Source organism: Amblyomma mixtum, chromosome 10, assembly GCF_055824585.1.
Source record: "Amblyomma mixtum isolate Tamu chromosome 10, ASM5582458v1, whole genome shotgun sequence".
In the NCBI taxonomy this organism is placed as follows: Eukaryota; Metazoa; Arthropoda; class Arachnida; order Ixodida; family Ixodidae; genus Amblyomma; species Amblyomma mixtum.
The window spans coordinates 156760600-156773008 of record NC_143021.1 but is presented as its reverse complement, the minus strand read 5'-3'; positions in this window follow the sequence as shown (position 1 = coordinate 156773008).

Here is a 12409-nt window from a genome sequence, read left to right as displayed (position 1 = left end):
GCCGGAGGCATCCACGTAGAATACGCCGGGTTTCGATCCATAGTGGCGGGCCAGGGCTTCCGCCCGCGCCAGGTGCCGGCCATTATGGTCCTCACGGTTCATGTTCGCGGGAAGAGGGCGCACGTGGAGGGCGCATCTCCACTGGGATGGAATACGTACGCGCTCTTCCATGAGAGTGGTGTGTTGGATGTGTAGTCGGGCAAGAAGGCGGCGACCCGACGATGTCTTCGAGAGACGTGTGTATTGGTTGGTCAAGTGAGCTTCCTGGAGCTCCCGAAATGTGTTCACCATGCCCAGCCCCAGGAGGCGCTTGTTGGAGGTGGTCACGGGGAGGTCCAGAGCCCGCTTAATAATTTTGCGGAGGATGACTTCGAGTGAATCCTCGTCTTGCTTCCGCAGGTGGAGGTATGGAGTCGATTATAGAATTCGACTGGTTACAAATGCATGCGCCAGCCGCAAGGCGTCCTTACATCGTAACCCCCCGCGCTTGTTAGAAACCCGGCGGACTAAGCGGCCCACCTGGTCCCCCACCTGACGGAGTTTGGCCAATGTTGTTTCTGACCGTCTGTCTTGATGTATAAAGAGCCCCAGTACCCGGACTTCGATTTTTTCAGGGATTGGACCTGTCTCAAGAGACAATGAAATTTTGGCTGTGCACTTTGGTGAGGGGCGTATGTGCACAAATTCAGACTTTTGGGTGGAGCATTGGAGGCCGCAGCGGCGAGCATAACGGTCCACTATGGTCGCCGCCTCCTGCAGGTTGGCCTAAATGTCTCCAAGGCAACCCTGTGTGGCCCACAGGGTGATGTTATCGGCGTACAGCGCATGCTGTACACCGGTGACAGCGCCCAGCTGGGCCGGTAGGCGCATCATAGCCAGATTGAATAAAAGGGGAGAGAGCACCGCGCCCTGTGGTGTACCCCTGGTTCCTAAATGAAAAGGGCCATGTTCCTTATCCTGGATTCGAATGTAAGATTGTCTGTCTGTCAAAAATTGCCGAATGTATTGAAAGGCGTTTCTGCCGCAGTTAGTTTGAGAGAGGTGGGTGAGAATGATGTCGTGGGTAACGTTGTCGAATGCTCCCTTCAAATCCAAGGCGAGTACGACCTTGTCATTGTGAGCGCATTCGACGGGGTCAAGGACAGCCCGATTGAGTTGTAGCAGGACATCCTGTGCAGATCTCTGTGCGCGAAACCCGAACATGGTGTCTGCGAAAAGATGTTTGGATTCCATGAACTCGGACAGCCTGTCGCGTACCATCGTCTTCATGAGTTTGCCCACACAAGAAGTCAGAGAGATGGGGCGGAGGTTGTCCGTGTTGATGGCCTTTCCAGGTTTAGGAAAGAAGGTGACCAGGGCGGTCTTCCAGTCGATGGGGAGTGGTACTTCCCCAAGCCAGATTGAGTTAATGTAATTCAGTAAAGACAAGTATGTCGGGTCGGGGAGGTTGGCTAACAATTTGACTGTAATTTTGTCCCGACCCGGAGCGGTGCCACGTTTCATTTTTGCCAGGGCCGCCCTCAGGTCATGGAGCTGGAACGGTTGATCCAGCTCGACGTTCTCAGAACCTGCATAAGAGTACGCCGGCCCGCGGGGGTCCTGGGTGGTGCACAAGTACTGGTCCCGGAGCTTGTGCGCCAACTGAGTTGTGTTGCCCTGAAAGCTGTGTATGGCTCTTTGGAGGTGTTTTTGAGTTTCCGTGCGTGTTTGCGTGGGGTCAATTAGTGCGCGAAAAAGTCGCCACGTGTTCCGGCTGGACATTTGCCGCGCGGCCGTGTTGCATCGTGCCACCCAGTTGGAGTCGGCGAGTTGGGCCGCATACTCAGCCGCTCGTTGAGTGAGCTCGGCGATGCGAGCTTTAAGTTTCCGGTTGTGCTTCTGCCGGCGCCACCGACGGACGAGGCAATGCCGGGCCTCCCAGAGGTGGAGCAGGTGGTTGTCCACATCAGAAACCGCCTCTGAGAGCTGAATTTGAGTTTCGGAGGAGCGAACGCTAGAGACCAATTGTTCTGACCAAGACTGGTAGCCTTGTTCATGTATTGGTGTGGCAGTGTTATAATTTTGCCTGAACTTGGTCCAATCTGGGAGTCGGGCTTGTGTTGTTGGTCGCGGGAAAGGATAGGTCCTAATCGTAATGTTCAGGAGGCAGTGGTCGCTGCCGAGGGTTTCCTCGGTGTTGACCCAGTCTGCATACTGAATGTTGTGGGTGAAGGTCAAGTCCGGACACGTATCCCTTGTCACGGAGTTGCCTATACGAGTTGGATGGATGGGGTCAGTGTGAAGAGTGAGGCCCAGCGTTGACCCAAGCTTCGCCAACTTGCGTCCCCGCTTCTCTTCACGGCAGTAACCCCACATCCGAGAGGGAGCGTTGAAATCGCCCACAATCAGGAGGGGGTCCCGACCCGCAACTCTCAGCGCGCGGCTAAAGAGGTCCGCGAATGATACATTCGGCAATTTTGGATTGCAGTATATATTGAGTATGTGTAACGGTGGGTCCTGCTTGCGGAGTGGGAGGAGGGTCACCATTACATAGGAGTATTCAAGTTGTATGTCTAAGTCGACCTGGTTGGCTGTATAATTTCTATGAACGCAGAGACAAGACGAGGGGTCCTGCTGGAACGTCGTATAATTTGTTAGTGTGGCGCCTTTCCCTGGCTCTTGGAGGGCAACCACCGCTGGCAAATGCTCAAAGGTTGATAGGAAAAGCCGGAGGTCGGCGCGCTTGGAACGGGACCGGAGCCCCCGACAGTTCCATTGAGTAATCGTAATGGGGGAAGCCGATTTGGAAAGGGGGGAGCGCCTACACCGAGGGTGTCCCGCCATGCTCAGATTTTGACGTGATAGGTGGTAGTGAGGCTGCCCCCGAGCCAGATACCAGGGGCTGAAGCTCAGCACCTGGAAGGGGGCAGCTGTCTTCGTCATCGTCGAGGTCATTGACTCGCCGGGATAATCTAGAGGGCCGACCAGATACGTCCTTAAGGGGACCGGCTCTGCGAGAAAGGCGGGGGTTACTCGCGACGTGTTGAGCGATCATAGAGGGGATAGCCTCCATGACTCGAGCTACAAGGCATTCCATCGTTGTCTCCAACAAGGTGTCAAATTTGGCATTGAGACGGGCTCGGAGCGCACGCCCGGCACATGCAGTTCGGAACTAGAAGCCTGCCACGCTGGTCGTCTCTCTGGTGCTCCGCTGCGACCCCCACAAATCCTCAACAGTGGTGACTCCGGCCTAAGACATGACCGACCCCAGCAACCTACCGCCCTCAGGCGACCTTCCGCCTGACGCTACCTTGCGCCCACGGGACGTCGCTGTTCTCCAGCTCCGCCTACCAACATTCTGGCCCAAGTGTCCGCAGATCTGGTTCGCCCAGATCTGGTTCGCGGGCGGTCTAGCATCGCCAGGCAAGAAAAATTCAGCGGAAGCACAGTTTTTGCAGGTGTACACTACCGCCACGTACTTGAAAGCTCAACTGACTGGTCCACTGACCCAAAGAGACGGTATACGCTTTTTCGACATTTTTATCGTCAATTCCACCTGCGCATATTTACGACGGCGGCCTATGCTGGAGTGCAGCGTTTCTCCAGCAGTGTTGTAAACGCCAACCTGTTTTGCTCTTGTGGCATTTTTCTCAATAGAATCAAGGCGGAAAGCTGGGCTAGTTGATTTGTCATCATTAATTATAAGACAAGCGCATAAAACAAGGACACAGACATAGAAGGAGACAGGACGAGCGCTAAAAATCAACTGAAGATTTACTGCGACAAACGGGTACATAAAAGCACTTCGGTGGCACATGCGCACACTAAATCAGAAGGAGCACAATCTAATAAATGGGGTAAACTGCTCTGAGATACATTTCCTCCTTCCCAATTGCCCACCTCATCTCTGCCCACATCACTTGCCCTGTTCAAGAAGGAAGAAATGTATCTCAGGAGCAGTTGGCCACATTTTGATCAGTTTGTGCTCCTTCTGACTCAGTGTGCGTATGCGCCACCGAAGTGCTTTTATGTGCCTATTTGTTGCAGTAAATGCTCAGTTGATCTTTAGCGCTCCTCCTGTCTCCGTCTATATCTCTCCTAGTGTTATGCGCTAGTGTTTTAATTATTAATGACATGTTTCTGGCGCAACGTTGTCCATTGCGACGCATGCAGCACATACCTCACGGTCACCACCACCGCGTAGCTCAAAGCGTGCTTATCAGTTTGGTGCTATTGTGTGCTGACGAATAATAACATGTGCAATACACCGCGCGAGAGTCTCTTCCAGTTTAACAAGTGCGTGTTCGGCTGCTGCGATAGCCTAGTGCTATCAAGTGGTGGCCAGCGAAGTAGATGTGATCATGCCGTCGCGGGTTCGAGTTTCGTTAACGGATGCTCGATTTATTTTTACTCTTTCTTTCGATTGGCACGAACCCAAACATCGCGAGGTCCTGCTCGGAATTACCCAATCGGAATATTGCATCCCCACTGACAGAAATCAAATAAATATCCACGACTGGGTTTGGAATCCGCGGTGGCGCGAACAGATAAGCTTCCCTGGCCGCTGTGCGAGGGCACCACGTTATCGTCGACACCGAACTCGCCTGAGATTAAGCTGCAACACTCTCTCGCGCTGTGAATTGCATATACACTTCTTCATTAACTAATACTACTCTCAAACAAATTATCACGATTTGAATTATGCGGTGGTAGCGGCAGACATATGTGCGCTGCATGCGTTGGCGGGAAGCGCTGTGACAGAAATACGGCACAAAAGCAAAATGCGTTGGCGTTTACAACACTGCTGCAGAAACGCAGCACTGGACCATAGTCACGACGAAAAAAAGATCAGCACTGTGACGTGCGGCGCATGCCAACGCTCGGCGCTGCGAATAGGAACATGCCGATAACAAAAGTACTAGGCGTGTTCCCGAAGCCCCGCGTGGTGCCAGCCGCACGGCGAGATTTTACTCGCTCCGGTGACGTCATTGTGCTAGTCTTTATCGCCCCGTACACTGGCACTGAAGATGAAAAGTTGAAGGCGCGCATAACTGGCTTCCTCGTTCTGTGGTTTTCAAGCGCAGGTGCGCGTAGGTGGTGTCCGCCTCCAAAAACCAGTGCTTCTGCACAATATTTCGTGCTGATATACGTGCTAAATAGGCAGCCGCTTTTTTTTCGTGCACAGTATTCCTCAGTACGACAGTCTAGCTTCGCCTCTTCAAATTTTGGCCGCCGCGGAGGCTCAGTGGTTAGTTGTGAATTCTAACTGAATTATTATTCTTTGTCCTAACTTAATTTGCAGTACGTGCCATTTGCATCCATTTTCGCTTGTATATTTAAGGATAAAACTTCTGTCACTGCAATTCCGAATTCAGTCTGGAAATAAGATAAATGAAGAAATTAAACTGCAGCTTCTGTTCTTGAAAAAACTGTACGCAAAGAAACTCAGTTTTCAATTCAATTCAATTTATTTATTTAGATATACACATGAAGAGAGTCAATGGGAAAAGCCAGAAATTTTGGCTGACATTCCACTCGGTTCTAACATTGCAGGGCAGCAAGTAACATGCAAATCACCAACACAAGTTGCATCGCAAAAATGCAAGCAATTGTGGTTAGAAATGGTTGGTGCATCATTGGGCAAAAAACAATAATGAATGAGGCGCACAGAAAAAATGATGATAAAAAAAGGAACAGAAAAAATACACTTCATAGAAAAACAGGTCTTTGGTTATACAACTCAGGTCGACACTTTATGGAACTAAAGCGATAAAGAACCAGTGCAGGCATAATGAAATCTAAAAAGTAGCACATATATCCTATATAACTTTACGGCATGCTCGTGATACATCACCTTTTGCAGCACAAAACTCACTTAAAAGACATTGGAAAGTGTTTGCTAGGCTATATGTACCATATATTGTGCGGCATGTTGGAATATGCCACAGTTCGCTGTGTCGGCTAGGATAAGCTTGCACATTTAGCGAAAGGTGTGCCGTGTCACGCATTGCAAATTCTGGTTCATGTCCTTCTTATATCTTTTAGCCAGCCTAACACTATATACTTCAGATACTTTTACGGCACTGAACTGACCGAGCCGCCGCGGTGGCTCAGTGGCTATGGTGCTCGGCTGCTGTCCCGAAAGACGCGGGTTCGATCCCGGCCGCGGCGGTTGAATTTCTTTGGAGGAGAAATTCGAGGCCCGTGTACTGTGCGATGTCAGTGCACGTTAAAGAACCCCAGGTGGTCGAAATTTCCGGAGCCCTCCACTACGGCGTCTCTCATAGCCTTAGTCGCTTTGGGACGTTAAACCCTATAAAATAAACTTGAACTGACCGAATAAATCGCATGTGTTTATTTATTTATTTATTTATTCAGAATACCTTACAGGGCCCAGAAGGGCATTGAGTAAGGGGGGCAAAAACAATGGATTAAGCAAGTAGTAAGAATAAATTAAAAACAACGCGTGATACAATGCAAAAATTAAACACAATTATAAATATACAGGGCAAAACGTACTAAAAGACATCAGATATCAGAACTGACGTTTAGTATTGCACGTAGAGCCTTCTTTTGTAAAACGTAAATCTTATTATCATTGATAAAGGTAGTTGTTCCCCAGACTAAGTGCGCATAGTTTAGTTGGGACATGAATAGAGAATTATACAGGACAATTTTAACTTTGCATGGAAGTAAGTGACCATGCCGGCTGTTGAAATGTACCCCTAATATATTAGTATTGTCTACAACCTCTATCGTTTCTAAACCTTGCTAAGTTCGCTTGGTAGAATGATGTTTTTATTTTTATGCGTTGCACATTGCAATCACTCAGTTCAGCCCTTGGGCGCGGCCAGGCAGCCACCAAACCACGTGACGTGACGTCACGTGGTTTGGTGACGTCGTCACGTGGTTTGGTGACGTCACGTCACCAAAACACGTGAAAAAAAGAAAAAAAAGAGGAAAAAGGGAAAAGAAAAGGAAAAAAAAAGAAAAAGACAAAAGGACGGCTGAGCATGGTGGCGGTTGCCACCGCCCCGTTTCAAAGGGGGCGCTCCTATCCATCCATCCATCCATCCATCCATCCATAGATCACGGAGGAAAAGCTGCTGAGAAAATCGAGTGCCGCCAAGCAATACCCCGCGCAAAAAGACCGCGCAATATGCAACGCATTCTTGGCTTAACCAAGCTAAGCCTGGGCATCTTTTTTTTGGTTTGAATACAATAGCCTTAGTTACATTAATTTTCAACTCGTTATTGAGGGACCATTGATGAAGTGTGATTAGTGTCCTATTTGTCTCGTTTATCAACTCTTCACATGCGCTTGATGAGAACAGTGAGCCGTCATCTGCATACAAAACAACTTCGCATGCAGGCATTGACTAACGATATCATTTATATACAAGTTAGAAAGAAGTGGCCCAAAGATACTTCCCTGAGGTACGCCAGCAGTTGCTTTTTTTACTGAGGATCGACAGCTATTAATACTAACAAACTGAAAGCGGCACGCAAGATATTATGCAAGAAGCGTATGAACACGACCCCTGAAGCCGTAGTCGAACAGCTTTGCCAAAATATATTATGACTGATGTAGTCGAAAGCCTGCGAAAAATCTATAAAAAAACCAAAGGCAAGTTTCTTTTCCTCGAAACACTGTAAGATATACTATTTTTGGCCTAGTTATGCTGTCTCGGTAGGTTTATCCTTGATAAAACTAAACTGCGAATCTGTTATTTGGTGTTTGTCACAAAAGCATGGTATTTGCGTGTGGATAATTTTTTCAGTCCTTTAGAAAAGAGTGGCAGCAAGGAAACGACTATAAATTGAAACGCAAAGCTTATCATCTTTCTTATACAAAGCTGTGACATTAGCAATTTGCATGCGTCGTGGGAACACTCCGTATCGAAAACGTAAATTAAAAATATGTGCTAAAGTTGGGGCTAGAATATCTAACACATGCTTCACAGGCCTTATCTGCAAATGATCCGCATCGTGGAATCTGCTGTTCTTCATGTTCATGAATGCAGTGAATACTTCAGAACACGTAGATGGACTCTCCCTTCACGAACAAAAATCTATAAACAAAGTCTCAGAAGAATACTGCAGGCTACTGCCGGCAGGGTCAGGGCATTCGACACTCTTCGCAGATGGTCAAACAGGCATCTCAAAGGCGGCAGTGCCAGCGTTAGACCTGCCTTTCACAATGGAAGAACTACCCACAGCTATCGCGGAGACAAACAGACGCACGTCTCCGGGTCGTGATGAGGTGAGCTATGACGCCATTGCAAAGCTACCCCACACCTCCCGTCTTCGACTCCTGGAGTATTACAATTCTTCCTGGATGGCTGGTGAGGTCCCCACGGAATGGAAGCTGGCGAAAATTGTGCCCGTTTTGAAAACCTGTAAGCAGCCAACAAGCAACGAATCATTCCGGCCCATTGTCCTACTGAGCTGCGTAGGTCAGCTCATGGAGCGCATGATCTGCAAGCGCATAACTTGGTTCCTAGAAAGCCGAAATGAGTTCCCCCAAGAAGTGAACGGGTTCCGCCAAAACAGGCCTGCGACTGACAATATCATTGCTCTCGTCCCATTAGTTGAGGATTACCTTCATGGTGGGTACATCCCGACAGCCGTTTTCCTAGACACCAAGGCCGCCTTTGACTCTGTCTTTCACAATGGAATTCTCGCAGCCTTTGCCAGTCTTGGCCTTGGAGGAAAGCTATACAAGTGGATTGGGCATTATTTAAAAGAACGGCAAATTTTTATGACCACTCCAAACGGTCAAACACACTTTCACGCGGTGGAGAGGGGCGTACCACAGGGAGCGGTGCTCAGCCCTCTCCTCTTCAATAATGTCCTTATACACATAACAAGAAACCTTCCGCGAGAGGTGCGCATAACAATTTATGCTGATAATATCTGCATCTGGACCGCATCACGTTCGCGCTCTATTACCCAGCAACGTCTTCAGAGAGCGCTATTGCACATTTCGATGTACCTGACTTCAGAGGTCTTCGTCTCTTGCCAGGAAAGAGTGTTGAAATGGCGTTTACAAGAAAAACGATGACCCGATATCCGCTGCTTCTAGGCGCACGATCGCTGCCATAAGTACGATCTCAGCGATTCCTGGCTGTTGCAATCGTCTATAATCTGTCATGGTCAGCTCACATAAAAAAACTCCGCGAGAGGATTACTGCAGCATCGCAAGTGTTCTGGTTCATGGCGGGAACAAGGTGGGGTAGCAACTGTCGATCAATGCTTCTGCTTGAAAATGCCTACATTGAAGGAACCTTGAGCTACTGTCTACCAGTGCTTCAAAGATTATCTACGTCAAGCAATAAGACTCCCAATGCCGCACGGAACAACTGCCTCCGAATATGTCTTGGCCTCCTAAAGAGTTCCTCTGCATCAGGAACAGTAGCGGAGGCAGGATGTCTCCTGCTAGAGGTGATTGCCGCCCAGGAAACTATGCGTACCCATCTCCGCCATGTCCTGCAAGAGAAGAAGCACTTCCTACACCGCGTCCACCTAACTAACAGCAACTCTAGCTTTGGCCAGGTAGTGCAGCTCCTGCCCCTCCCTACTATTAATCAGCCACAGAAACTACTACCTCTGGCCTTTCCTCTATGGACACTCTCTCCTCTAAAGGTGAAGAAGTCTGTTCCAGATGTGAACGCAAAAAGCCGCAAGCCACTGGCAGCGCTTCTGCAAGCTACTCTCGCCTACTTAATCGAAGAATATACGCAGCACACCCATATCTTCACCGATGGTTCAACTACTAAAGAAACATCTTCTTGTGGCCTTTACGTGCCCTCAACAGGCCATGCCCTTTCTTAACGGCTGCAGCGGAGGACATCCTCTACGATAGCTGAGCTTCACGGTATTAAGGAAGCTGTTTCTTACATCCTGCGCCCAACCGTCGGCTGTTGGGTTATCTTCACCGATTCAAAAGTATATCTGCACATCCTGGCCAACGTGCTGAAGAAAACGAATCACCAGCCAGTTTCCCTGGACATCGGGTACCTACACCATTTAGCTATTGCCGCAGGCCACTGCAGAACATTTCTGTGGGTACCTGCTAACTGTGGCATTCAGGCTAATGAAAAAGCAGGTGAAGCGGCCCGTGAGAGCCATCAACATCAGACATACATTCGAACTTTTTTCACGAAATCTGATGCGTCCCAAATGGCTAAAAGTTTTGCTTCCGAAGAAACGTATCGGCTTTGGAGTTTGCCGAAACATCAGTACCAATTTATTCACTCAATAGACCCACATCTTAGATCAACACTCTCACCCAGAATTCCACGACATCTGGAAACACATTATCACCGACTTCGTCTGAATGCTGCATATACAAACGGCTTGCGATGCCGTTTTGGACAAATGAACAGTCCGCATTGTGACAACTGTGCCTCGATAGAAACTGTGGAACATATCCTGCTTCAGTGCCCTGCGCATGCTAACGAGCGTACGTACTATGAACATGGCATGCAGAAGCTCTGCCCAGTGCCCCTAACAATCGACAAAGTTTTAGGTCCCTTAGCCTGCTTCAGGCAACAGAGACTTGCAATGAACTTTCTATTTACATATTTGAACGACATTGGACATATCGATAAGCTTTAAATTCAATTGCACGTTACCTTCATGCATTCTTCATGCAGTGATCTTCATGAGCCCATTTCTCGGACTATGCACTCGATCATTCCATAGGTTACATCAATACTCGCCATTGCATCCTTAGTACCCATTTCATGGCCGCATTTTATCTTCGTTTTTTTTTACCTCTTCCACGCTGCTCTCCTTCTGTCTTTATCTCCAAAATTCCGCTCCCTACGCAGAGTAGCATGCCCGCGTATTGCAACGCCGGCTAAATTCTCTGTATTTCCTTAAAGAGTCTCTCTTTCTCTCTCTTAGATACATGGAATCGCTACCTTGCCTGATGCAAGCATCGTATGATATGTTTGGTGAACTTTGGTGTCCTCGAGCGACGAAATATTGATTAAACGCCTCTACTACTTCCTGCCCGTTTACACTTCGTTTTTGAATAAGTACTTCTTGAGGAGAGCTAGTCTGCGGTGTGCGTAAAAGAACGTTGTTAATCTGGTTCCATAACTTTCGGGAATCACCGTTGCATGATTCGAATTTGCCGTAGTAATACGAATCCCTAGTACGCCTCAACTTTATGTTTAGCTTATTTCTGAGGACTTGGTGTCTTGCTAATAGTTCGCGATCATGTGTATTAATGAAGTCTTGGTACATTTCTTCGTTAGATTGTATCTCCTTGAGCAATTGTGACGTCATCCACTTCTTGCGCCCTTCCTGAGGTGCTACGTGCGCTTTGTACGTAAAATACTCGCTGTAAAGCGCTTTAAATTTATCACGAAAGCTATCATAAGCCGCTTCCCCGTCTGTCATAGAAAGCACGTCCGACCAGGTAATATATGTAAAAGCTTCTCTGAAAGAAGCAAGGCTTTTCAGAGTCTTCGCTTGATAAAAGCAAGCACGTGCTGGTCTTTTCTTCATTCCTTATTTCACCCCTAGCAGTTTTGGGAAATTGTCACTAAGGTCGTACTGAAAAACAGCGCACACAACGCACTTTTCATCAAAATTAGTAATAAAAAGTTCAATGAGTAATTCTGTATGCATAATGACTCTTGTAGGCGTACCAATTGTGTTAATACAGCAATTCGCGGACAGCAGCAAAATAAAATCTTTTGCTGTGCTGCTATCGGAGAGCAACTCTACAATAAAATCGGTGCCTATAATGACACTAAAGCTGTTAGAGTTCACAAAATTCAAAAATATCTCAACGAAAGGAAAGAATTCTGTATTGCGGCCATCAGGAGGGCGGTAACAAACCGCAGTAATTTTACAGTCAGAATTTTAGCAAACCATTTCGTAGTCAGGAGTGACAAAACAAAATTTTTTCACTAGGTCACAATTTTTACTTTTTTTGCTAAAGCACAAACATCGCCACCACGATTTAAAGATCTGTTCATGAAGAACGAGTTGTACCCGGGCATATTAATTATTTCTTCATCACAGGAGTACCAGGTTTCCGTAATCATAAACACCTCAAACTTATCTACTTTATTAAACAGGTACTCAAGATCAGCAGTTATATTCAGGGCAGACCGCGCATTCACATGGAGGGAACGAAAATACGTGTTTGTTAATATTTCGTCATATTTTACTTCATTCATGCTGACTTGATTGTAAGATTCTAGACCATCGTTTTGGTTGATAAGGCTGCGCACGTCTAGATTGATCAACGTTTGCGGCACCTTGACCGAGTGACCCGTCATTCCATACTGTGCTCTACTACGCTTTCTTCGCTTTTTGGTTGTAGATCAACGATGTCGTTGCTCTCATTGTCCCAGCCGAAAAGGCAAATATTAATTAGGACTTCATTATACATCAACCTTACTTTTTC